This window comes from Cervus elaphus, chromosome 25, assembly GCF_910594005.1.
Source record: "Cervus elaphus chromosome 25, mCerEla1.1, whole genome shotgun sequence".
Classification (NCBI taxonomy): Eukaryota; Metazoa; Chordata; class Mammalia; order Artiodactyla; family Cervidae; genus Cervus; species Cervus elaphus.
In genome coordinates, this window is record NC_057839.1 from 59,527,930 (window position 1) to 59,552,118 (window position 24,189).

General features: G+C 41.9%; 1 protein-coding gene and 1 non-coding gene across 2 annotated transcripts in view; one reads left to right on the forward strand and one right to left on the reverse strand.

Moving 5' to 3' along the window:
* DNAH5 (dynein axonemal heavy chain 5) overlaps positions 1-24,189 on the forward strand; it is a 324,549-nt gene that overhangs the window by 13,014 nt on the left and 287,346 nt on the right. The window lies entirely within an intron of this gene.
* Positions 18,788-18,898, reverse strand: LOC122684033. Its single transcript, XR_006337928.1, has one exon. It is a non-coding gene; the product is annotated as a U6 spliceosomal RNA (small nuclear RNA).

Sequence of the window (24,189 nt, forward strand, 5' to 3'; positions counted from 1 at the left end):
GGCCAAATAAATAAATAAATATTTAAACATAAAACACACCCTCCCCCCAGATTTTATTTTAAAAAAAGGAAGAAAGATAGAAAAAGAGCTCCCCCACCACATCCATCTCTTTTCTGTCTTCACTGCTCTTGTCACCTCTCTCTCCTATTTCTTCCCCTCCACTTCCTCTTCTCCCCCTTTCCTTCCTCTCCCTGAAACCCCACCCTGAGCCCTTGGGTCTGGTCACCCCGAAAAGTGTGCATCCAGGAAAGGGAGCCGTTCTGGTGGACAGTTTCTCCCCTTACACAGAGTCACACAGAACAGCCGGCTGCCCACCTGGCTGTTTGGTTTAGCAGCAGAAAGATATCATTGGTTCATTTCCAGCCCTTGGTCTTGAAGAAGACAGACATGGAGTGCAAATTCATATTTAAGGTACTTTCAGCTTAAACTTCCCCAATGGCTCAGCGGGTAAAGAATCTGCCTGCAATGCAGGAGACACAAGAGAGGCAGGTTCGATTCCTGGGTCGGGAAGATCCCATCCCCTGAGAGAGGAAATGGCAACCCACTCTAGTATTCTTGCCTGGAGAATCCCATGGGCAGAGGAGCCTGGTGAGCTACAGTCCATGGGGTCTCAGAGTTGGACACGACTGAGGGACTAAGCACGTACACACATACTTTCTGCTTGGGTGTTAGCCTTTTCTAGGTTTTTTTTTAAAACTTGGTTCAAAAGAAAAAAAAAAAAGATGACTTTCGTGCTGGTCACGTTGAGGCATGCTCTGGAGAGGCAAAGTCCAGACTTGTCCAGGGCAGAGAGGTAAATCCAGCTCTTTGAAAAGGATTGTGCTCTGAGAGGGGAGCTGTAGCACCAAGTATTCAGGTGGGGAAAAAAAAGAAGAGCCTCTTATTTAAGCTACTTTGCTTGCATGATTCTGAATTCCTGCAGTTAATTTATTAGGGGTTAGCCAATTCAATGTCTGTTACCTGTGTTTTTCAGTTTACATTTTCTCTTTGCCTTTTGAAAAAGCAAATTTCTTTTAAAAATAAAATTTTAGAGGCATTAAATTGGTTTTCAAAGGTTTCTTTCTTTCTTTTTTTAAAGCAAATGTATATTGTTCTCTTGAGGCAATTTCTTCCTTCTTTGCTTCCTTCCTTTGCCTTTATCCTTTCTCTCTCTTTTTATTTTTTCCTTTTTTTTTTTTTTTAAATTATTTATGGCTGTGCTGGGTCTTTGCTGCTGCTCGCAAGCTTTCTCTAGTTGGGGTGAAGGGGGGCTCTTCCTTGCGATGTGCGGGCTTATTGCGGTGGCTTCTTTTGCCAGAGCATGGGCTCTGGGTATGTGCGCTTTAGTAGTTGCGGCACACAGACGTAGCTGTGGGATCTTCTCTGACCAGGGATCGAACCCGTGTCCCCTGCATTGGCAGGCAGATTCCTTACCACGGAGCCACTAGGGAATCCCTCTCTCTTTTAAAGATATTAATTTAGTAACATAGAATCTGGAGTCAGATTTTCTGGGTCCGAATTGTGGCTTCCGCACTCATCAGTTGATTGACCTTGGTCTCAGCTGTGTGACCTTGATCTCAGGTGGCCTTGGCCTGCAGCCACGTGAAGCTGGGCTTCGGTTCCCCAGCCAGAGATTGAGGCCGGGTCACAAGAGTGAGTGAGAGCTCCGAATCCTAGCCACTAGACCAGTGGTTGGTGACCAGGCCCTGGCCCTTGAGCTTTGCAAGAAAGAATTCCCACAGCGATGGAAAGTACTGAGACAGTAAAGTGTTTATTAGGAGGAAAAGAGCACCTTGCATGTGGAAAGACACATGGGGAGGCTCAGAGAGAGTGTCGTGCCCCTGTGGTATTTTAAATCTCTTTTATGGGGAATTTCTTCCGGGTGTCCTTCGGCCAGTCACTTTGATTTGTCTGGTTCTGTGTCTGTATGTGGTTTATCTCGGGATCCTCCTATGTGTGCACGCAGACATCTGTCAGTCGAGGTGGATTCTACCAGAGGCCTATGGGTAGTTGACATCACTTACTATGGGGTGGGATCCTCTCCTTTTTTGACCCCCAAGAAACTTTCTAGTTGGGAGGGTTTCCTTGACTTAGAGAATGAGAATTATGTGGTTTCTTATCTTTTATCTGGGCCCTGACCAGCCTCCTCTCTTGATTATCCTGCTATTGATATTTTGGAGTTTCAGTCCATAGTGAATGAACTCAAATTGCTTTTCCCTGCAGGGCAGGGGTGGGGCTTCTATCTCTTGCCTCAACCTCCAGTAGGTAAGTGGAGATCCCTGGGCATCAACGTTTTAATCTATAAAAATGGGGAAAGTAACAGTTACTACTTCCTAAGCATGTTGTGAATATTCAGTGACTATCCAGCTGATATTTAAAAGTGCTTAGAACAGGGCTGGGTAGAAAATAATGCTAGTAATTAAAATGAAAATAAGAAAGAGGTAAACCTAGGAAACACAGAGAAGCAAGAAGAACATAAAAATAAGTAAGCCAACCCCTCAGTCTCAGAAATAATGTCCCTGTCTCTCTCCCTCTCTCCCCACATACATGTATATACAATTTAGTTTTTCAGTTCAGTTCAGTTCAGTTGCTCAGTCGTGTCCGACTGTTTGAGACCGCATGAACCAGAGCACACCAGGCCTACCTGTCCATCACCAACTCCCAGAGTCCACCCAAACCCATGTCCATTGAGTCAGTGATACCATCCAACCTTCTCATCCTCTGTTGTCCCCTTCTCTTCCTGCCCTCAATCTTTCCCAGCATCAGGGTCTTTTCAAATGAGTCAGCTCTTCACATCAGGTGGCCAAAGTATTGGAGTTTCAGCTTCAACATCAGTCCTTCCAATGAACACCCAGGACTGATCTCCATTAGGATGGACTGGTTGGATCTCCTTGCAGTCCAAGGCACTCTCAAGAGTTTTCTCCAACACCACAGCTCAAAAGCATCAATTCTCAGTGCTCAGCTTTCTTTATAGTCCAACTCTCACATCCATACATGACCACTGGAAAAACCATAGCCTTGACTAGATGGACCTTTGTTGGCAAAGTAATGTTTCTGCTTTTTAAAATGCTGTCTATGTTGGTCATAACTTTCCTTCCAAGGAGTAAGCGTCTTTTAATTTCATGTCTGCAATCACCATCTTCAGTGATTTTGGAGCCCAGAAAAATCGAGTCAGCTACTGTTTCCCCATATATTTGCCATGAAGTGATGGGACCAGATGCCATGATCTTAGTTTTCTGAATGTTGAGCTTTAAGCCAACTTTTTCACTCTCCTCTTTCACTTTCATCAAGAGGCTCTTTAGTTCTTCTTCACTTTCTGCCATAAGGGTGGTATTATCTGCATATCTGAGGTTATTGATATTTCTCCTGGCAATCTTGATTCCAGCTTGTGCTTCCTTTAGCCCAGCATTTCTCATGATGTACTCTGCATATAAGTTAAATAAGTAGGGTGACAATATATAGCCTTGATGTTCTCCTTTCCCAACTTTGAAGCAGTCCGTTGTTCCATGTCTAGTTCTAACTATTGCTTCCTGACCTGCATACAGATTTCTCAAGAGGCAAGTCAGGTGATCTAGTATTCCCATCTCTTTCAGAATTTTCCACAGTTTATTGTGATCCACACAATCAAAGGCTTTGGCATAGTCAACAAAGCAGAAATAGATGTTTTTCTGGAACTCTCTTGCTTTTTTGATGATCCAGTGGATGTTGGCAATTTGATCTCTGGTTCCTGTGCCTTTTCTAAAACCAGCTTGAACATCTGGAAGTTCACGGTTCACTTATTGCTGAAGCCTGGCTTGGAGACTTTTAAGCATCACTTTACTAGCGTGTGAGATGAGTGCAATTGTGTGGTAGTTTGAGCATTCTTTGGCATTGCCCTTCTTTGGGATTGGAATGAAAACTGACCTTTTCCAGTCCTGTGGCCACTGCTGAGTTTTCCAAATTTGCTGGCATATTGAGTGCAGCACTTTCACAGCATCATCTTTCAGGATTTGAAATAGCTTAACTGGAATTCCATCACCTACACTAGCTTTGTTCGTAGTGATGCTTTCTAAGGCCCACTTGACTTCACATTCCAGGATGTCTGACTCTAGGTAAGTGATTACACCATCGTGATTATCTGGATCGTGAAGATCTTTTTTGTACAGTTCTGTGTATTCTTGCCACCTCTTCTTAATATCTTCTGCTTCTGTTAGGTCCCTACCATTTCTGTCCTTTATTGAGCCCATCTTTGCATAAAATGTTCCCTTGGTATCTCTACTTTTCTTGAAGAGATCTTTAGTCTTTCCCATTATATTGTTTTCCTCTATTTCTTTGCATTGATCGCTGAGGAAGGCTTTCTTATCTCTCCTTGCTATTCTTTGGAACTCTGCATTCAAATGGGTATATCTTTCCTTTTCTCCTTTGCTTAGCCAGTCTGATCACATGGACCACAGTCCTGTCTAACTCAATGAAACTAAGCCATGCCATGTGTGGCCACCCAAGACGGTTGGGTCATGGTGGAGAGGTCTGACAGAATGTGGTCCACTGGAGAAGGGAATGGCAAACCACTTCAGTATTCTTGCCTTGAGAACCCCATGAACAGTATGAAAAGGCAAAATGATAAGATACTGAAAGATGAACTCCCCAGGTTGGTAGGTGCCCAATATGCTACTGGAGATCAGTGGAGAAATAACTCCAGAGAGAAGGAAGGGAGGGAACCAAGCAAAAACAAAACCCAGTTGTGGATGGGACTGGTGTTGGAGCAAGGTTTGATGCTGTAAAGAGTAATATTGCATAGTTTTTATTAAATAAATATATATATTTACAAAAATTGATTCCTACTCTTTTGGAGCCTGATTTTTGTCATTTTACAGCATATCACGAGCATTTCAATTTCATTAAAATGTCTTTTGAACATGATTTTTAATGCATTGAATACATCTACAGTAATTTATTTTACGAATCTCTTATTGTAAAGCTATGGAGGTTTTGTAAAGTATTTCCTATGTTAATAATTTATATATATATACATATATATATATATATATACAACAATATATATGTATTGTAAAAGAGGAGAGTGAAAAACCTGGCTTAAAACTCAATGTTCAAAAAACTAAGACCCTAGCATCTGCTCCCATTACTTCTTGGCAAATAGATGTGGAAACAATGGAAACAGTGACAGATTTTATTTTCTTGGGTTCCAAAATCACTGCAGATGGTGACTGCAACCGTGAAATTAAAAGACGCTTGCGCCTTGGAAGAAAAGCTATGACCAACCTAGACAGCATATTAAAAAGCAGAGACATTACTTTGCCAACAAAGGTCTGTCTAGTCAAGGCTATGGTTTTCCAGTGGTCATGTGTGGATGTAAGAATTGGACCATAAAGAAGGTTGAGCACTGAAGAACTGATGCTTTTGAACTGTGGTGTTGGAGAAGACTCATGAGAGTCCCTTGGACAACAAGGAGATCAAACCAATTAATCCTAAAGGAAATCAGCCCTGAATATTCATTGGAAGGACTGATGCTGTAACTGAAGCTCCAATACTTTGGCCACCTGTTTTGAAGAACTGACTCATTTGAAAAGGCCCTGATGCTGAGAAAGATTGAAGATAGGAGGAGAAGGGGATGACAGAGGATGAGATGGTTGGATGGCATCACCGACTCAATGGAGATGAGTTTGAGCAAGGTCTGGGAGTTGGCGATGGATAGGGAAGCCTGGCGTGTTGCAGTCCATGGAGTCACAAAGAGTTGGACAAGACTGAGCAACAGAACAGCAATAATACATACATATATGTATATGTGTATATATATATATATATACACATATATATATGTTGTTGCTATGACAATACCCCTGTGCCTCTGCTCCCGTCTGCAAGCATCATGTCCTCCAATCCCCCCTCCTCCATCTGACCCTTTCTGTCTTTTCAGGCCTCTATTTCTGCCCTGGCTTCACTTGAGAAATGTTTTTTAGGAGATTTTTTGGTTATCAAAACACCTTATTTAAACAGGAAACACTTAATGGACAAAGAAAATCTGATACATATACGCAGTGAAACATTTTTATTTAGTTGCTAAGTTGTGTCCGACCATTTTGCAACCCCATGGACTGTAGCCTGCCAGGCTCCTCTGTCCATGGAATTTTTGAGGAATTTTCTTGCTATTTCCTACTCCAGGGGAGCTTCCCAACCCAGGGATCAAACACACGTCTCCTGAGTTGGCAGGCAGATATTAGTTTACAAAGAACAGTTGGAATACATAAAGGTTGCTTCCTCAGATGACTAAAACTTACTACCTGTAAGGTTTGGCTGAGGGAGCTGCCCCAGCCGTTTGGATTTTAAAACTGCCATCCTTTCCCCCTTGATTTCAGGTCTTGTCTGATTGAGCTAATTTAGGCTCAGTCTCTAGTCCTTGTGGGCTGTATTTATATTTCTGGTTTTTAGAATATTACTCAGCCATAAAAAAGAATGAAATAATGCCATTTTCAGCAACATGGATGGACCTAGAGATTATCATACTAAGTCATTCAGACAGAGAAAGACAAATATCACATGATATCTCTTATATGTGGAATTTAATTTAGAAAAAAGGTACAAATGAACTTATTTACAAAACAGAAGCAAACTTACAGATATTGAAAACAAACATGCCTACCAAAGGGAAACTGTGGCAGGCAGGGAGGTATCAGGAACTTGGGATAAACATATACACACTGCTGTATATAAGATAGATAACCCAACAAGGACCTACTGTATAGCACAAGGAACTCTACCCAATATTCTGCAATGGCCTCTGTGAGAAAAGAGTCTAAAAAAGAGTGAGTATATGTATTTGTGTAACTGAATCACTTTGCCGTACACCTGAAACTAACACAACGTTGTAGATCAACTATACTCCAATAAAATCAAAGTATTAAAAAAATAAACAGCAGACACCCGTATCCTTGCAAAGTCAAGTAAAACAAAGCCAAAGGCCTCATCAAACACTGTAATAATGCCTCCCTCCTGAGACCAGGCAGCTAAAGGAGCAGCAAGAACAAAATACACACAGCCAACAGACAATAAGATGGTCTCTATGCTTCACATTTATCCTACTTTTATATTATCTATGACTTCCCTGGTGGCTCAGACAGTAGAGAGTCCTCCTGCAATGTGGGAGACCTGGGTTCGATCCCTGGGTTGGGAAGATCCCCTAGAGGAGGGCTTGGCAACCCACTCCAGTATTCTTGCCTAGAGAATCCCCATGGACAGAGGAGCCTGGTGGGCTAGTCTGTGGGGTTGCAAAGAGTTAGACATGACTGAGTTGAGAAAAGTTGAAAATTGCTTTATTATGTTATTATATATTATTTATATAATATAATTATTAATACTATAATTATTGTAATATTAGTTATATTATATTTACATATAATATATAATTTATATGCAATATAATTATAATATATTATTATTTTGTTAATATAAATAATATATTTATATAAATATAAATGTGTATATTATATAATAACATATACAATATTATCTATAATAAAGCAATTTTCAACTTTTTAAATTTAGAGGGTCCTTGCGCTCAGATTATTTCAAGTACAAAAAAAGATCTTTGTCCACTAGCAAATTCTTAGCAGAGTAAGAACAGCCAATGCGGGAGTGATTAGGTCAAGAATCCAAAAGATGGTTAAGCTCGCCACCTAGTGGCTGCCCAGGAAGTAGCTTCCTTGAATTTGGCCACTTCCGGTTTTGTTTTCCCTGTGACAGACAGGCTGATCACTGTGTGTGCATTTTTCTCTACAGGCAAAAGCAGTCACTATTTGAGAACTCCCACTGAAGCATCCTATTAAATTCTCTCATATTTTGTGGATAATGAGGCGTTAAACTTTGTTCACTTGCTAATAGGCCCTTCCTCTCATTCTTGTGTGAGGTCGATTGCTGATACCTTCTACAGCAGCGGTCGGCGTAGCCCACTCGTGGGGGATGAATTGCCTTATGTGTCTTGTATCCAGTTGTGTCTGTTGCAGTTTCAGTTATCCAGAAAGGAAACCAGCCAGGAATTTTTCGTCTCTGACATATTCAGCTTCTAACTTGACCATGTTGTGAAAGTCGCTCAGTAGTCTCCTACTCTTTGCGACTCCATGGCCTATACAGTCCATGGGATTCTCCAGGCCAGAATACTGGAGTGGGTAGCCTTTCCCTTCTCCAGGGGATCTTCTCAACCTAGGTCTCCTGCATTGCAGGAGGATTCTTGACCATCTGAGCCACAAGGGAAGCCCAGGAATACTGGAGTGGGTAGCCCATCCCTTCTCCAGTGGATCTTCCTAACCCAGGAAATGAACCGGGGTCTCCTGCATTGCAAGCAGATTCTTTACCAATTGAGCTATCAGGGAAGCCCATAATACTGGAGTGGGTAGCCTTTCCCTCCTCCAGGGGATCTTCCCAACCCAGGGATCGAACCCATGTCTCCCACATTGCAGGGGGATTCTTTACCAACTAAGCCACAAGGGAAGCCCAACTTGACCAAAGACCTCATTTAAAGCAAGAACATCTTGGAATGGTTTCTCTAAAAAATGCAGAGCCCGGGTGTGGATTTGTGTTACCAGTTTATTTAGGAATGTTTTCCAGGAAAGCAAGTGTGAGGAGAAAGCAGAGTGAGGTAGGGAAAGAGAGAATCAGTGCATGCATGCATGATAAGTTGCTTCAGTCATGTCCAACTCTGCAAACTTATGGATTATAGCCTGCGAGGCTCCTCTGTCCATGGGATTCTCCAGGCGAGAATACTGGAGTGGGCTGCTATGCCCTCCTCCAGGGGATCTTCCCTACCCAGGGATTGAACCTCATCTCTTACGTCTCCTGCATTGGCAGGCGGGTTCTTTACCACTGGAGGGAGAGCTCATCTCGGTTACACTTTCCCGCTGGTGAGGGTTTGCTTCACTGACGTGAATTCCTTTGTTCTTCCGGTTGTGCGTTATGGGTGACAGGCAGATTCCAGGTGTCTTGTGGCAACAGGAAACCCGAGGCAGGAGGTGAGAGGCACACTGGCTGGAAATGAAGTCAGAGCTGCTGCCGGCTGTGTGTATGCGAAGGTGGTCAGTGCTCACCCAGAGATGGCCCAGAGCCACAGTGGGGGCAGGACAGTGGTCCAGGGCCGCAGAGACAGGCGAGGCTGAATGCACGACAGGTGTTGCAGGAAGGCGTGGAGCGCGGTGATCTTGTGTAGTGTGTTTACCCCAGACCCGGCTCACAGGAACCCATCAGGGAACCCCGTAAATATTGGTCTTGGATTTTCATTAATATTGTTGTTTTTCAGTCCCTAAGTCGTGTCTGACTCTTTTGCGACCCCATGGACTAGTAGCCCGCCAGGCTCTTCTGTCCATGGGATTTCCCCGGCAAGAATATTGGAGCAGATTGCCGTTTTGTTCTCCAGGTCATCTTCCCCACCCAGGGATTGAACCCGTATCTTTTGCAATAGCAGGCAGATTCTTTACCACTGAGCCACGAGGGATTTTAATATATTTTCTAGTAAATGCTTCCTGCAGAATTTCTTATCATTCCTAATCATGTGTCGATTAGGATCTTTTTGGTTGCAGAAACCTAAAGCAATGAAATCAGAGGAAGCAGGAGGGGCCGGAGTGGCCAGGGTGGCCCTGGGGAATCACAGTGTGGGCAGCAAGGGGACTGGATCTGAAAAAAGGGAAAGAGCCAGGACCGGCAAATATCTCTCCCCGGATTCCTATCTCTGCAGAGGAAGAGATTCCCTCTTCTTCAGGGAAAACCTCCCTCTTTTGTCTCTTAGAGCCTTCAACTGATTGGATGAGGCCCACTGACATTATGGAGAGTAATCTGCTTTATTCAGAGTCTGTTGATTAAATTGTTAATCTCATCAAAGAGATAGATGTCCACAGTGACATCTAGACTAACATTTGACCAAATATTTGGGTTCTGTGTGTAGCCACATTGACACATAAAACTCACCATCCATCAGTGGGGAAAGGAGTTGATACCCTCCTTTCATGAAGGATGGTGCTTGGCCCCACGAGCATCAAAGCAGCACCCGCTTTCTCCCCAGTTCTCACGGATTTCCCCTGGAGTTCGTGGGAGGCCCCTTCCCCTGAGACTCAGCCCTGAGCCATGATTCAGGGCCTGAAGCATCATCTGGAAGAGCTGCCTTTCTGTTCTTCCCTCCCTGGTTCTCCCCTGCTCTCCTATGCAAGATTCTTTCTTCTCCATTGACCAAAATAAGATAATAGGAAGAAAACCCCTGAAATCCTTATGGAATCACCTTTCCTGAGGACTTCCCCAGCTCATGTCGGACATCCACATGGGCTCAGGTGTGTCTGAATCCCATATGGCCTGGGCTGAGACCTGGGCTTTCCATGTGGGGATCTGAGATTTTTCCCTACCTTCACAGGAGAATTTGGAGCTACTAGTCTGGCTATGAACCAGAGAGGCAAGAAAGCGGGAAGAATTTTTTTTCTTTGACTATCATCTTTCTTTCATTATTGGAGTATAATTGCTTTATCGTGTTGTGTTGGTTTCTGCTGACAGCAAAGTATATACATATATGAGCCATATATACATATAAGTACTATATACATAGTATATATGTCTACAAATATCCCCCTCCCTCCCCGACTTTTTGAGCCTCTCTCCCACCCCCACCCATCCCACCCCTCTAGGTCATCACAGAGTACCGAGCTGAGCTTCCTGTGCTAAGCAGTAGCTTACTACTAGCTGTCTATTTTAAAGGGTGGAAGGATTTAGGGTTAGGAGATCAGTCCTGGGTGTTCATTGGAAGGACTCATGTTGAAGTTGAAAGTCCAATACTTTGGCCACCTGATGCGAAGAGCTGACTCATTTGAAAAGACTCTGATGCTGGGAAAGATTGAGGGCAGGAGGAGAAGGGGACGACAGATGAGATGGTTGGATGGCATCACCAATTCAATGGACATGAGTTTGGGTAAACTCCGGGAGTTGGTGATGGACAGGGAGGCCTGGTGTGCTGCGGTTCATGGGGTCGCAAAGAGTCGGACATGATTGAGCGACTGAACTGAACTGAAGGATTTAGCCAGGAAAGAGGAAATGAGGAGGGGAGAGAGAAAGGCTGTGGAAGATCTGTGTGTGAGAAATCCAGGAACAGCTTTGGGGTGGAAGCAAGTGGAACAGCAGGAGAAGCTTTGAGAAATGTTGCTGTCGGTTATAAACCTAATCCTCTTCCATATTCCTGGAGATAATGCAAGCAACAGTTAGATTTTTTGAAAACCACACTTGGTTTTCAATTTGGTTATCTGATCCAGGACTCAGATACTTTACACTGGATTCCATGGCTAGACTGAGCCCTGTGAACCCTGGGTTTTTAGTTAATGTCTTCTTGCCTGGAGAATCCCATGGATGAGGGAGCCTGGCAGGTTACAGTCCAGGGGGCCTCAGAGTCGGATGTGACTGAGGTCGAGTACACACAGTTGCAGTGAATGAGCCATCCTATTAAGACTGCTAACGTGAGCGACACTTTATAATCAAACATTTTCAGACTGCCCCCCCCCACAAGCTTGGCAACACAATTGCTTGGGGAGTAGCCCCATCTTGTGGAGAAGCCTAAAAATATTGGGTTGGCCAAAAACTTCTGGTTTTTCTGTAACATCTTATGGAAAGACCCAAAGAAACTTTTTGGCCAATCCAATATTTCAGTGTCACACTGCTCAAGGTTAAGTTATAATATTATCACCCTTTTGGGAAAATGCCATGATATTTTATGTAATCAGACCAGTCCGTTTTGTGTAAAACTTACAACAGCTATTTTTCATAGGTGATGAAGTCACTGTAGTCGGTGATACTGAGTAATTGCAATCACATCTTTAAAAAAAAGGCTGGCTGATTTACCTTTAATTTCCTGTGTAAAGCATTATTATCAAGATTCTATTCAGTTCAATCATGTGACTTTTAAGCAAATAGAGGCTGAAAGTGCTCATGATTACCTTGGACATGATTAAAGATACCCATAAACTTGAAGAGGCTGGATAAAACATCTAAGGATAGAACAATGAAAGAGTGGGATGGATGAGGTTTATGTTATGTGGTCGAGACTTCCTCTGTGTTTCTGGAAATGCAGCAGATGGCTAGATTTTCTTTTTCTAGGTGTGGTTAGTGTGAAGAAAAGGGCTGAGGTAGGATGCAGAATCACTTCTTGCTAGAAAAATCTGAGACCAACTCTTTACCTTTATATGTGCAAAAAGACCGCATACGAGGAGCCCTGAGTTCTCATCTTGGCCGGTCACCACCTGCCTCCCTTATCAGGAGGAACTGACTTGACTCCAGGTACCAGTTTCCTAATCTGTTCTGTGAGGAAATCGACCTTGTAAGATGCCACCTTACAGATTGAAGAGTGGAAGCAAATCAGACGCATTGCACGGGTGCTTAGGAGGAGAAGTGAAAGTGACCTCTGCTTCCCAAGAGGCCCCCCAGTGGGTCGGAAGACAAGGCCGTGCCCGGGTGCCCAGGTGTAGGTGGAGATGTGACCTCCCTGCTCACGGAACTATCTGTGCTGTCAGGACCCGGTGGACAGTCAGTACAAAATCCCACATTTTTGACCTGAAGGATCAGAAAACACTGGATTTATGATAGGAATTTCAGGTCCTGTGGTCGCTTGGAGTTTCTAACCGGCCATTAGTAAGCCAGGAACTGTTTCAAGAGGAGAAGGCTTATTTCCAAAGTGAGCAGGGGAACTCTGCTATGATTTTCTTCCCAGGGCTCCATGGACTGCATGGAATCTTCCCCCAAAACTTCAAGCTGGCTCCACCAGATGGCGCTGTGTGTTGCTCTGAGATCCCCACACCCGGACTGGAAGCCTTATATGTTACTGTGTCCGTGGCAGGAGCAGTGAACCCCAGTATGGGATCTGTTGCCTCCAAGATCCAAAGAGGCTCAACAAAACCCGCGCTTTTGTTTCCAGTTCAGGAAAGTATATTTGGAACAGCAGCTGTGCTTAAAGTCAATTCCCGATTAAGCTTATTTTGGGTCATTAGGTGCTTCTCACCCAAAAGCAGTTCTGTCATTGGTCCACTTTTTTTTTTTTTGGTGGGTGGGGGAGGCGGAGATCATGTAGAATTTTAGTTCCCCAACCAGGGATCGAACCCATGTCCCCTGCAATGGAAGCATGGAGTCTTAACCACTGTACCACCAGGGTAGATAAGCAGAAAAAAACCACTCCATTTTAAAGTTGCTTTTATCAAGTGCATGATCCTGAAACCTTAGACACACAGGAAAGTGTGAAAATTAAAATTAACTCGTAAAAATTAAAATGTCAATTTTTGAAAAATTACTTTACAGTGGTTGGACAGTATATTTAATTCAGGCTAGTTCAACCTGAAGAAATTACGGCCTGGTTTTTTGGCAGTATTTTGGTAATAATGACAGATGAATTCACATGTTTTATGTAATTGTCTGCAAAATACATAGGAATACAGTCATAAAGTATGCTCAAATCTATCAGCAACTCTGTTATTTTTGTATTTAAAATGACATTTTATATTTGCTAATAACATTTAGATAGGGAAAATAAAAGTGATTCTACTTTAGAAACAGTGAAAAAAAAGTTGTTTAAAATAATTCTTCTGTTTGTGGTTAAACCACCAACTTGAGACACAGTTAGGGTCATTTCTTTAAAATTTCTTTTCCATTCTTACAGATTGTTTTTTAAAAGAATTTGATAGACTGTGTATGATTATGTGTTGAATCATAGTAAAGTCCAGACTATAAAAATGGTGCATTTCGAGTTCTAGTTTTTTTTTTAACTTTTAAAGTTATTTTATTTGGAAATAAAAAATTTCAAGAATAGTTCAAAGATTATCCTCATGTCCTTTAGTGTTATCTGTTATAGTGTTTTACCTCATTGGTGTTATTGTCCCTCTTTTTTAATTATTTAAAAAAGTTTTAATTGGAGTATGGTTGATTTATGATGTTGCATTAGGTTCAGATGTACAACAAAGTGAATCAGTTATACATATGCATGGATCTATTCTTTTTTAGATTATTTTCCAAGTTAGGCCATTACAGAGTATTGAGTAGAGTTCTGTGTGCTATATAGAAGGTTATTATTATTAGTTTCCTATTTTGCACTCAGGGCTTCCCAGGTGGCTCAGTGGTAAAGAATCCACCTGCTAATGCAGGAGACATGGGTTCGATCCCTGAGTTGGAAAGATCCCCTGGAGGAGGAAATGGCAACCAAAGATATCCTGGAGTGTGAAGTCAAGTGGGCCTTAGGAAGCATTACTACAAAGCTAATGGAGTTCATGGAATTCCTGCTGAGCTATTTCAAATCCTAAAAGATGATGCTGTTAAAATGTTGCACTCAATATGCCAGCAAATTTGGAAAACTCAGCAGTGGCCACAGGACTAGAAAAGATCAGTTTTCATTCCAATCCCAAAGAAAGGCAATGCCAAAGAATATTCAAACCACTACACAACTGCACTCATTTCACATGCTAGCAAGGTCATGCTCAAAATCCTTCAAATTAGGCTTCAGCAGTATGTGAACTTCTAAATCAGATGTATAAGCTGGTTTTAGAAAAGGCAGGGGAACCAGAGATCAAATTGCCAACATCCACTGGATCATAGAAAAAGCAAGGGAATCCCAGAAACACATCTACTTCTGCTTCATTGACTACGCTATAGCCTTTGACTGTGTGGATCACAACAAACTGTGGAAAACTCTTCAAGGGATGGGAATACCAGACCACCTTACCTGCCTCCTGAGAAACCTGTATGCAGGTCAGGAAGCAACAGTTAAAACTGCACATGGAACAATGGACTGCTTCAAAATTGGGAAAGGAGTATGTCAAGGCTGTATATTGTCACCCTGCTTATTTAACTTCTATGCAGAGTACATCATGTGAAATGCTGGGCTGGATGAAGCTCAGGCTGGAATCAAGACTGCCAGGAGAATTATCGATAACCTCAGATATGCAGATGATACCGCCCTTATGGTAGAAAGTGAAGAGGAACTAAAAGAGCTTGTTGATGAAAGTGAAAGAGGAGAGTGAGAAAGCTGGCTTGAAACTCAGCATTCAAAAAACGAAGATCGTAGCATCTGGTCCCATCACTTTATGACTGATAGATGGGGAAAAAACGGAAACAGTGACAGACTTTATTTTTTTGGGTTCCAGAATCACTGTGGATGGTGACTGAAGCCATGAAATTAAAAGATGCTTGCTCCTTGGAAGAAAATCAATGACAAACCTAGACAGCATATTAAAAAGCAGAGACATTACTTTGCCAACAAAGGTCCATCTAGTCAAGGCTATGGTTTTTCCCGTAATCACGTATGGATGTGAGAATTGGACCATAAAGAAAGCTGAGTGCCGAAGAATTGATGCTTTTGAACTGTGGTGTTGGAGAAAACTCTTGAGAGTCCCTTAGACAGCAAAGAGATCAAACCAGTTCAATCCTAAAGGAGATCAACCCTGAATATCCATTGGAAGGACGGATGCTGAAGCTAAAGCTCTAATGCTTTGACCACCTGAACTGAAGAGCTGACTCAGTGGGAAAGCCCCTGATGCTGGGAAAGATTGAAGGCGGGAGGAGAAGGGGATGACAGAGGATGAGATGGTTGGATGGCATAGCCTATTCAATGGACATGAGTTTGAGCAGTCTCTGGGAGATTGTGAAGGGCAGGGAAGCCTGGTGTGCTGCAGTCCATGGGGTTGCAAAGAGTTGGACGTGACTGAGCAACTAAACGACAACCACCAGTATTCCTGCCTGAAGACTCCCGTGGGCAGAGGAGTCTGGTGGGCTGCACTCTGTAGGGTTGCAGAGTTGGACATGACTGAGTGACCGAGCATGCATGTATGCATTTTACATTTAGTAGTGTGTATGTGTAGAGAAGGAAATGGCCACCCACTCTAGTATTCTTGCCTGGAGAATCCCAGGGACATAGGAGCCTGGTGGGTTGCCATCTGTGGGGTCACACAGAGTCGGACACGACTGAGCGACTTCACTTTCACTTTTCACTTTCACGCATTGGAGAAGGAAATGGCAACCCACTCCAGTGTTCTTGCCTGGAGAATCCCAGAGGATTCTGGGACAGAGGAGCCTGGTGGGCTGCTGTCTGTGGGGCCGCACAGAGTCGGACACGACTGAAGTGACTTAGCAGCACCAGCAGAGTGTGTGTGTCAATTCCAGTTTATTCCTTCCCCTGGTCCCTTATCCTCTGGTAACCATACGTTTGTTTGGTATGTCTATGACTCTACTTCTGTTTTGTAGATAAGTTCATTTGTATCCCACCCCCCCCCCCTTTTTGTTAGATTCCACGCAAAGTGATATTGTATGATATTTGTCTTTCTGTGTCTGACTCACTTCACTCAGTAAGACAATATCTAGGTCCATCAGTGTTTTTGCAAATGACATTCAGTTCAGCTCAGTCACTCAGTTGTGTCTGACTCTTTGCGACCCCATGGACTACAGCATGCCAGGCTTCCCTGTCCATCACCAACTCCCGGAGCTTGTCAAACTCATGTCCATAGAGTTGATGATGCCATCCAACCATCTCATTCTCTGTTGTCCCCTTCTCCCACCTTCAGTTTTGCCCACCATCAGGAATTATTTTGTTCTTTTTTTTTTCCACTTATTTTTATTAGTTGGAGGCGAATTACTTTACAATATTGTAGTGGTTTTTGCCATACATTGACATGAATCAGCCATGGATTTCCATGTGTTCCCCATCCCGATACCCCCTCCCACCTCCCTCCCCACCCCATCCCTCTGGGTCTTCCCAGTGCACCAGCCCTGAGCACTTGTCTCATGCATCCAACCTGGGCTGGTGATCTGTTCCACACTTGATAGTATACTTGTTTCAATGCTATTCTCTCAGAACATCCTGCCCTCGCCTTCTCCCATAGAGTCCCAAAGTCTGTTCTGTACACCTGTGTCACTTTTTCTGTTTTGCATATTGGGTTATCGTTACCATCTTTTTAAATTCCATATATATGCGTTAGTATACTGTATTGGTCTTTATCTTTCTTGCTTACTTCACTCTGTATAATGGGCTCCAGTTTCATCATTAGAACTGATTCAAATGAATTCTTTTTAATGACTGAGTAACATTACACTGAATATGCGTACCACATCTTCTTTATCCATTCCTCTGTTGATGGACATTTAGGTTGCTTCCATGTCCTGGCCATTGCAAATAGTGCTGCAGTGAACATTGAGGTGCATGTATCTTTTTTGAATTATGGTTTTTCTCTGAGTATATGCCCAGGAGTAGCATTGCTGGGTCATGTGGTAGTTCTATTTTTAGTTTTTTAATGAACCTCCATCCTGTAAACTGGCTGTCTCAATTTATATTCCCACCAACACTGTAGGAGGGTTCTCTTTGCTCTACACCCTCTCTAGCATCTATAGTTTGTAGATTTTTTTGAGGATAGCTAGTCTGAAAAATTGATGCTTTTGAACTATGGTGTTGGAGAAGACTCTTGAGAGTCCCTTGGACTGCAAGGAGATCCAACCAATCCATCCTAAATGAGATCAGTCCTGGGTGTTCATTGGAAGGACTGATGCTAAAGCTGAAACTCCAGTACTTTGGCCACCTCATGTGAAGAGTTGACTCATTGGAAAAGACCCTGATGCTGGGAAGGATTGAGGGTGGGAGGAGAAGGGGATGACAGAGGATGAGATGGCTGGATGGCATCACCGACTCAATGGGCATGGGTTTGGGTAGACTCTGTGAGTTGGTGATGGACAGGGTGGCCTGGCATGCTGTGATTCATGGGGTTGCAAAGAGTCGGACACGACTGAGCGACTGAACTGAGCTGAACTGATTCTGACCGATGCGAGGTGATACCTGACTGTAGTTTTGATTTGTGCTTCTCTAATAATTAGTGATGTTAGGCACCTTTTCATGTGATTTTTGGCTATCATATGTATTCTTTGGGTAAATGTCTGTTTACATCTTTTGCCCATTTTTTGATTGTGTTATTTGTTTTTTGATATTGAGATGCATGAGCTTTTTGTATATTTTGGAGATTAATCCTTTGTCATTTGCTTCATTTGCAATATTTTTCTCCCATTCTCAGGGTTGTCCTTTTTCTTTTGTTCATGGTTTCCTTTGCTGTGCAGAGACTTTTATTTTATTTAGATCCCATTTGTTTATTTTTGTTTTTATTTTCATTATTCTAGGAGGTGGATTAAAAAAAGATCTTGCAGCAATATATGTCAAAGGGTGTTCTGCCTATGTTTTCCTTTAAGGGTTTTATAGTATCCAGTCTTATATTTAGATCTTTAATCCATTTTGTTTATTTTTGTATATGGGCTTAGATAGTATCTAATTTCATTCTTTTACATCAACTGTCCAGTTTTCCCAGCACCGCTTATTATTAAAGAGACTGTCTTTTCTCCATTGTATCTTATTGCCTCCTTTGTCATAGACAAAGGTGCTTCCTAATGTCACCTGTGACCATAGGTGCATGAGTTTATCTCTGGGCTTTCTGTATTTTTTGTCTTTCTGTCTTTTTCAGTTTTTGTGCCAGTACCATCCCTTCTTGCTTACTGTAGCTTTGTGGTTTAGTCTGAAGTCAGGGAGCCTGATTTATCCAACTCTGTTTTTCTTTCTCAAGATTACTTTGGCTATTTGGGGTCTTTTGTGTTTCCACATAAATTGTAAATTTTTTTGTTCAAATTCTGTGAAAAATTCCATTGGTAATTTTATAGAGATTGCATTGAATCTGTAGATTGCTTTGTGTAGTATAGTCATTTTCACTATATTGACTCTTTGAAACCAAGAGCGTTGTTTAACTCTCCATTTGTTTGTGTCGTCTTTTCTTTCATTAGTATCTTGTAGCTTAAAAACATGCAACACTTCATGAATTTGTATGTCATTCTTGTGCAGGGGCCATGCTAATCTTCTTGCTATTGTTCCAGTTTTAACATGTGTACTGCCAAAGTGAGTGAGCACTAGAGAGTTCTAGTTTTTTTTTATTGTTCTCTCCTCCCCAATAGGTAACTTTTTGATTTTAGGTTTTTGGCTTATTCTTCCATAGTTTGATTTTAAAAATGTAAGAAAATACATGTGCATGCATGCACTTGTGCATTTCCTTCTTTTTACACTGAAAGTGGCATACAACACACTGCTGTGCCCTGTGCTTTTCTTACCCATGTCTGCAAGATCAGACACAGCAGGATACAGAGGTCTCCCCATACCTCTTCACGCCATTGTATGGCTGGGTCATAGTTTATTCAAACTAGTCCTGTGTTGGGGAACATTTGGTTTGCGCTTTAACACTCTTGGCTCCTTATTCTTTCCTTGAAACTTTTTCTGTTTTGAGTTCCAGTACATTCCTCTCTCTTGGCTTTCCTGCTGCCTTTCTGACTGTTCTCAGTTTCTCTCATCTGTTCCCTTCTCTCAGCTCACACACTGAATCTCACTGTCCCCATGCCCTGCGTCATCTCTAGTCTCGCTTTTTACCTTCTTCTTGGGGGAACTAATTCACATCACTATGATTTTTATGCTGATGACTCTTAGATCCAAATTGTTAAGCCCCTATTTCTTTTATGAAACACAGATTTACATTTCCCAATTTTCACTGGAACATTTCTTTCCACGTGAATATTTTTTTAGAGACCTCAAATTCAATATGCCCCCAAGTGAAGCTCATCAATTTCCCCTCCAAACTACTCATCTTCACTGATTTCTTATCTCAGATAATAGCTTTACCACTTACTACGTTGTTCAAATGAGAAATTTTAGTATCTCCTTCAGATCGTCTTATTCTCCACTTCTATTCAGCCACCAGGCTCTGTCAATTCTGTCTCATCTTCATTCCTGTGGCCACTGCCTTGGTTCAGGGCCTTCAGTCAGATGCCCTAATTTGGGACTTGAAATCTGGGGGAAGCAATACAAGGTCAAGGGTGTCTACAACCTATTTGTGGTGGTACCCGAGGCAGAGTGAGAGTCAGGGGACCTCTGGAGACTGTGTCACATAGGTAACATATCTTGACTGATATTTGACCTCCAGCATCTCTTGGTTCCCATCTAATTTCTCAGCCTGATCGTCTAGTCTTCCTGTCTATCCTCTGTATGTTTTAAATTATTCTGATAGATTCCTTTTCTGTCATTTATTCAGAGTTGATTCTAGTTGTCTGCAACCAGGAGTTCTGGTTGACGCAAGGAGTAATTGGAACAGTTGAAACATAAGGAGAAGAAGAAGGTTGTGATGTCATTAAAGTGGCGGAACACGTGGGCTCCCTGCTCTGGGGTCCGACCACTGATGTGATGGATACACTACCAGAGCCACTGTGATGGATGTGGCATTTCTCTGGGAGGCTGGCCAAGCAGCTGCTGAGACAGTTTTTCATTTGTTCCTTTGTTCTTAAACTCCCATTACCTCTGACAAAGACTTTGCCCTTGACCAAACTTTTGTCAGGCTCCTCTGAGCCCTCTTTGTGACTCTGCCTCATTCCTGGCCCAAGGTTTGGCCTGGAAAGCCCAGTTTTAGCAAGAATCTTGCTAGGCTAGCATAGAAAGAATCCCCCACCCTGGATATCTAATGAAGTTCCTCTTAGTAATTTTCTATCCAGTGACCCCTGACTATTGCCTATAAACTGCCAGCTACCCATTCCTATATTTAGAGTTAAGCTCATTCTATACTGAAATCTTGCTTCCTTACTGCAGTAGCTTGAATAAAATCTGTCTTGTTTTAAACAAGTGTCCATTGAAGTTTCTTATTAATACCTGTGTTTATGAGTGTTTTCTGTTTCTTGAAATTCAAAAAGTATCTTGAAAAACACAAATGTTTTGTAATATTAAAATTTAAGTGTATTGACTGTTTTATTACCAACTTATTGCTTTCTTTTTTTCATTTATTTTTATTAGTTGGAGGCTAATTACTTTACAATATTGTAGTGGTTTTTGTCAAGGAATCAAAACATTTTATTTTTGTTATTTCTTGGATTCACTTTTTCTGTGAAAAACTTAAATGATGACATATAAGTTAGAAAATATTATTTGATGTTCTAATATTCCATTCATACAAAGGAATTCAGGTACTTATCTGTTATAGAAAAAAAATCTATGTATTGCCACATGCTTTGAATTCAAAGTAAAACATAAACAGATACAAATAGTAAAGTCTTCAAGAATCGACTTAGCTGTAGAGGAGTACTCGGGGTCGGTGTCAATCAGGTCAGCTTTCCTGGAGGAGGTAAGTTGTGAGTCAGCTGGCAAAGGAGTTGAGAGTCAAGGATTAGTAGAAATAATGGGAGAAGCATCTTAAAAAGAGGACTTATGATGCTCTGTTCTGGACATGGACACTCTGTCCACAGGCTTCTGACAAGTCACTTTACCTTTCTGACTATGTTTCTTCTTTTGAGCCCCTATTTTCTACTCTGATCTTTGTATTCAACTGTAGCATGTGGTGAGTCCAGGTTTGGGGGCTCCTTTCCTAGAGAGTGGAATGAGGAATTTTGATAAAGCACATCTAGAATTCCAGAAAGTGGAGCTGAGAAACCAGGTAAAGAATGAATAAGGAGACTTCAGGTGGTAATATCACCTCCAGTTCTCACCTGTTCTCTGTGCCCTGGATGCCTCTTTTGCCCCATCTCTTCTCCTAAGCACTTGCGGGCTCCAAGGACTTGTGGTCTCTGAAAAGACCTGCCCTCCAGGCATGAAGAGGCAGAGCCCTGTCCCTGCATGGGGGGTGGTTTGGCCAACTCAGCCTGACTAGGGCATCCCCTCCTAACTTTCTCTGTCCTACGTGCCTGGGGGATGCAGGGAGTGATTGCATTCTCTTACATCTCTCTGTTTTTCAGTCCTCTGGTGTCTTTATTGGGACTTATTACATTCCAAATGGCCTCTGTTTGCAGTTTGGAGTTCTGCAAGGATCTAGTAGTAATTTAAAATAAGCTTTTCTAAACTTTAAAGCAGTTGAGAGACCTAAAATTCCTTCATGATTAATTTTCTATTTACAACATTATTGTTATCAGTTGTGACTTTTGTAGTTTCTGTGTTCTAATAAATGATTAATTTTGTTGACCATTTATAGTACTTTAAAAGACTGATGTTGTTAGGGGAGTATAAGGTATAATGTATTTCTATTAAGGCATTCTATTAGAACATCTCTTTATTATGGTTTTTCTGTTAATGTTGCCTGGTTTTCTAACAGGTTTTGCTTATTTTACTTTAGGACTGTTTTTTAGTACATAGCTACCATACACTCATAGTGGATTATACTTTTTATAAATATAAAATGTTTCAGTTAGTTCAGTCACTCAGTAGTGTCTTGACTCTTTGCGACCCCATGGACTGCAGCATGCCAGGCCTCCCTGTCCATCACCAACTCCTGGAGTTTACTCAAAGTCATGTCTGTTGAGTCGGTGATGCCATCCAACCATCTCATCCTCTGTCATCCCCTTCTCCTCCCACCTTCAATCCTTCCTTCTAATGAGTCAGGTCTTCACATCAGGTGGCCAAAGTACTGGAGCTTCAGCTTCAACATCAGTCCTTTCAATGAATATTCAGGACTGATTTCCTTTAGGATGGACTGGTTTGATCTCCTTGCAGTCCAAGGGACTCTCAGAAGTCTTCTCCAACACCACAGTTCAAAAGCATCAATTCTTCGGCGCTCATCTTTCTTTATGGTCCAACTCTCACATCCATATATAACTACTGGAAAAACCGTAGTGTTGACTAGACAGACTTTTGTTGGCAAAGTAATGTCTCTGCTTTTTAATACACTGTCTAGGTTTGCCTTAGCTTTTCTTCCAAGGAGCAAGCATTCTTTTAATTTTATGGCTGCAGTCACCATCTGCAGTGATTTTGGAGCCCAAGAAAATAAAGTCTGCCACTGTTTCCATTGTTTCCCCATCTATTTGCCATGAAGTGATGGGATCAGACGCCATGATCTTTGTTTTTTGAATGTTGAGTTTTAAACCAGCTTTTTCACTCTCCTCTTTTACTTTCATCAAGAGGCTCTTTATTTCCTGTTCTCTTTCTGCCATAAGGGTGGTGTCATCTGCATATCTGAGGTTATTCATATTTCTCCTGTCAATCTTGATTCCAGCTTATGCTTCATCCAGCCCAGCATTTTGCATGATGTACTTTGCATATTATAAGGTAAATAAGCAGGGTGACAATATACAGCCTTGACGTACTCCTTTCCCAATTTTGAAGCAGTCTGTTGTTCCATGTCCAGTTCTAACTGTTGCTTCTTGACCTGCATACAGGTTTCTCAGGAGGCAGATAAGGTAGTCTGGTATTCCCATCTCTTTCAGAATTTTCCACAGTTTTTGTGATCTACACATAAAATGCTTATCTTGGTACAAATCTTTAAGACTTTTGTCTTTAATTCTATTTGTATGATAGTAATATTGAAGCGGCTCATTTTCTGTATGTGTACAATATCTTTATCCAATCTTAAAGGAGCAATTGCAAATCAATAGAAAGAGAATCACTAGGAAAAAAATAGGAAAGGACATGAATAGGCAATTCACAACCACACTGCAAATGGCCAATAAATACTTAAGAATATTTAGCTTCATGATTGTTAAAGACTTGCACATTAAACCAGCAATGAGATAACAGCCATTTCTTTCTTTTTTTTTTTTTTTTAAGGTTTAAAATCCAGATTTTATTTTATTTTTTTATTTTTTAATTTTTTAAATTTTTATTTATTTATTTTTTTGTCATACATTGATATGAATCAGCCATAGATTTACACGTATTCCCCATCCCAATCCCCCCTCCCACCTCCCTCTCCACCCGATTCCTCTGGGTCTTCCCAGTGCACCAGGCCCGAGCATTTGTCTCATGCATCCCACCTGGGCTGGTGATCTGTTTCACCATAAATAGTATACATGCTGTTCTTTTGAAATATCCCACCCTCACATTCTCCCACAGAGTTCAAAAGTCTGTTCTGTATTTCTGTGTCTCTTTTTCCGTTTTGCATATAGGGTTATCGTTATCACCTTTCTAAATTCCATATATATGTGTTAGTATGCTGTAATGTTCTTTATCTTTCTGGCTTACTTCACTCTGTATAAGGGGCTCCAGTTTCATCCATCTCATTAGGACTGGTTCAAATGAATTCTTTTTAATGGCTGAGTAATATTCCATGGTGTATATGTACCACAGCTTCCTTATCCATTCATCTGCTGATGGGCATCTAGGTTGCTTCCATGTCCTGGCTATTATAAACAGTGCTGCGATGAACATTGGGGTGCATGTGTCTCTTTCAGATCTGGTTTCCTCAG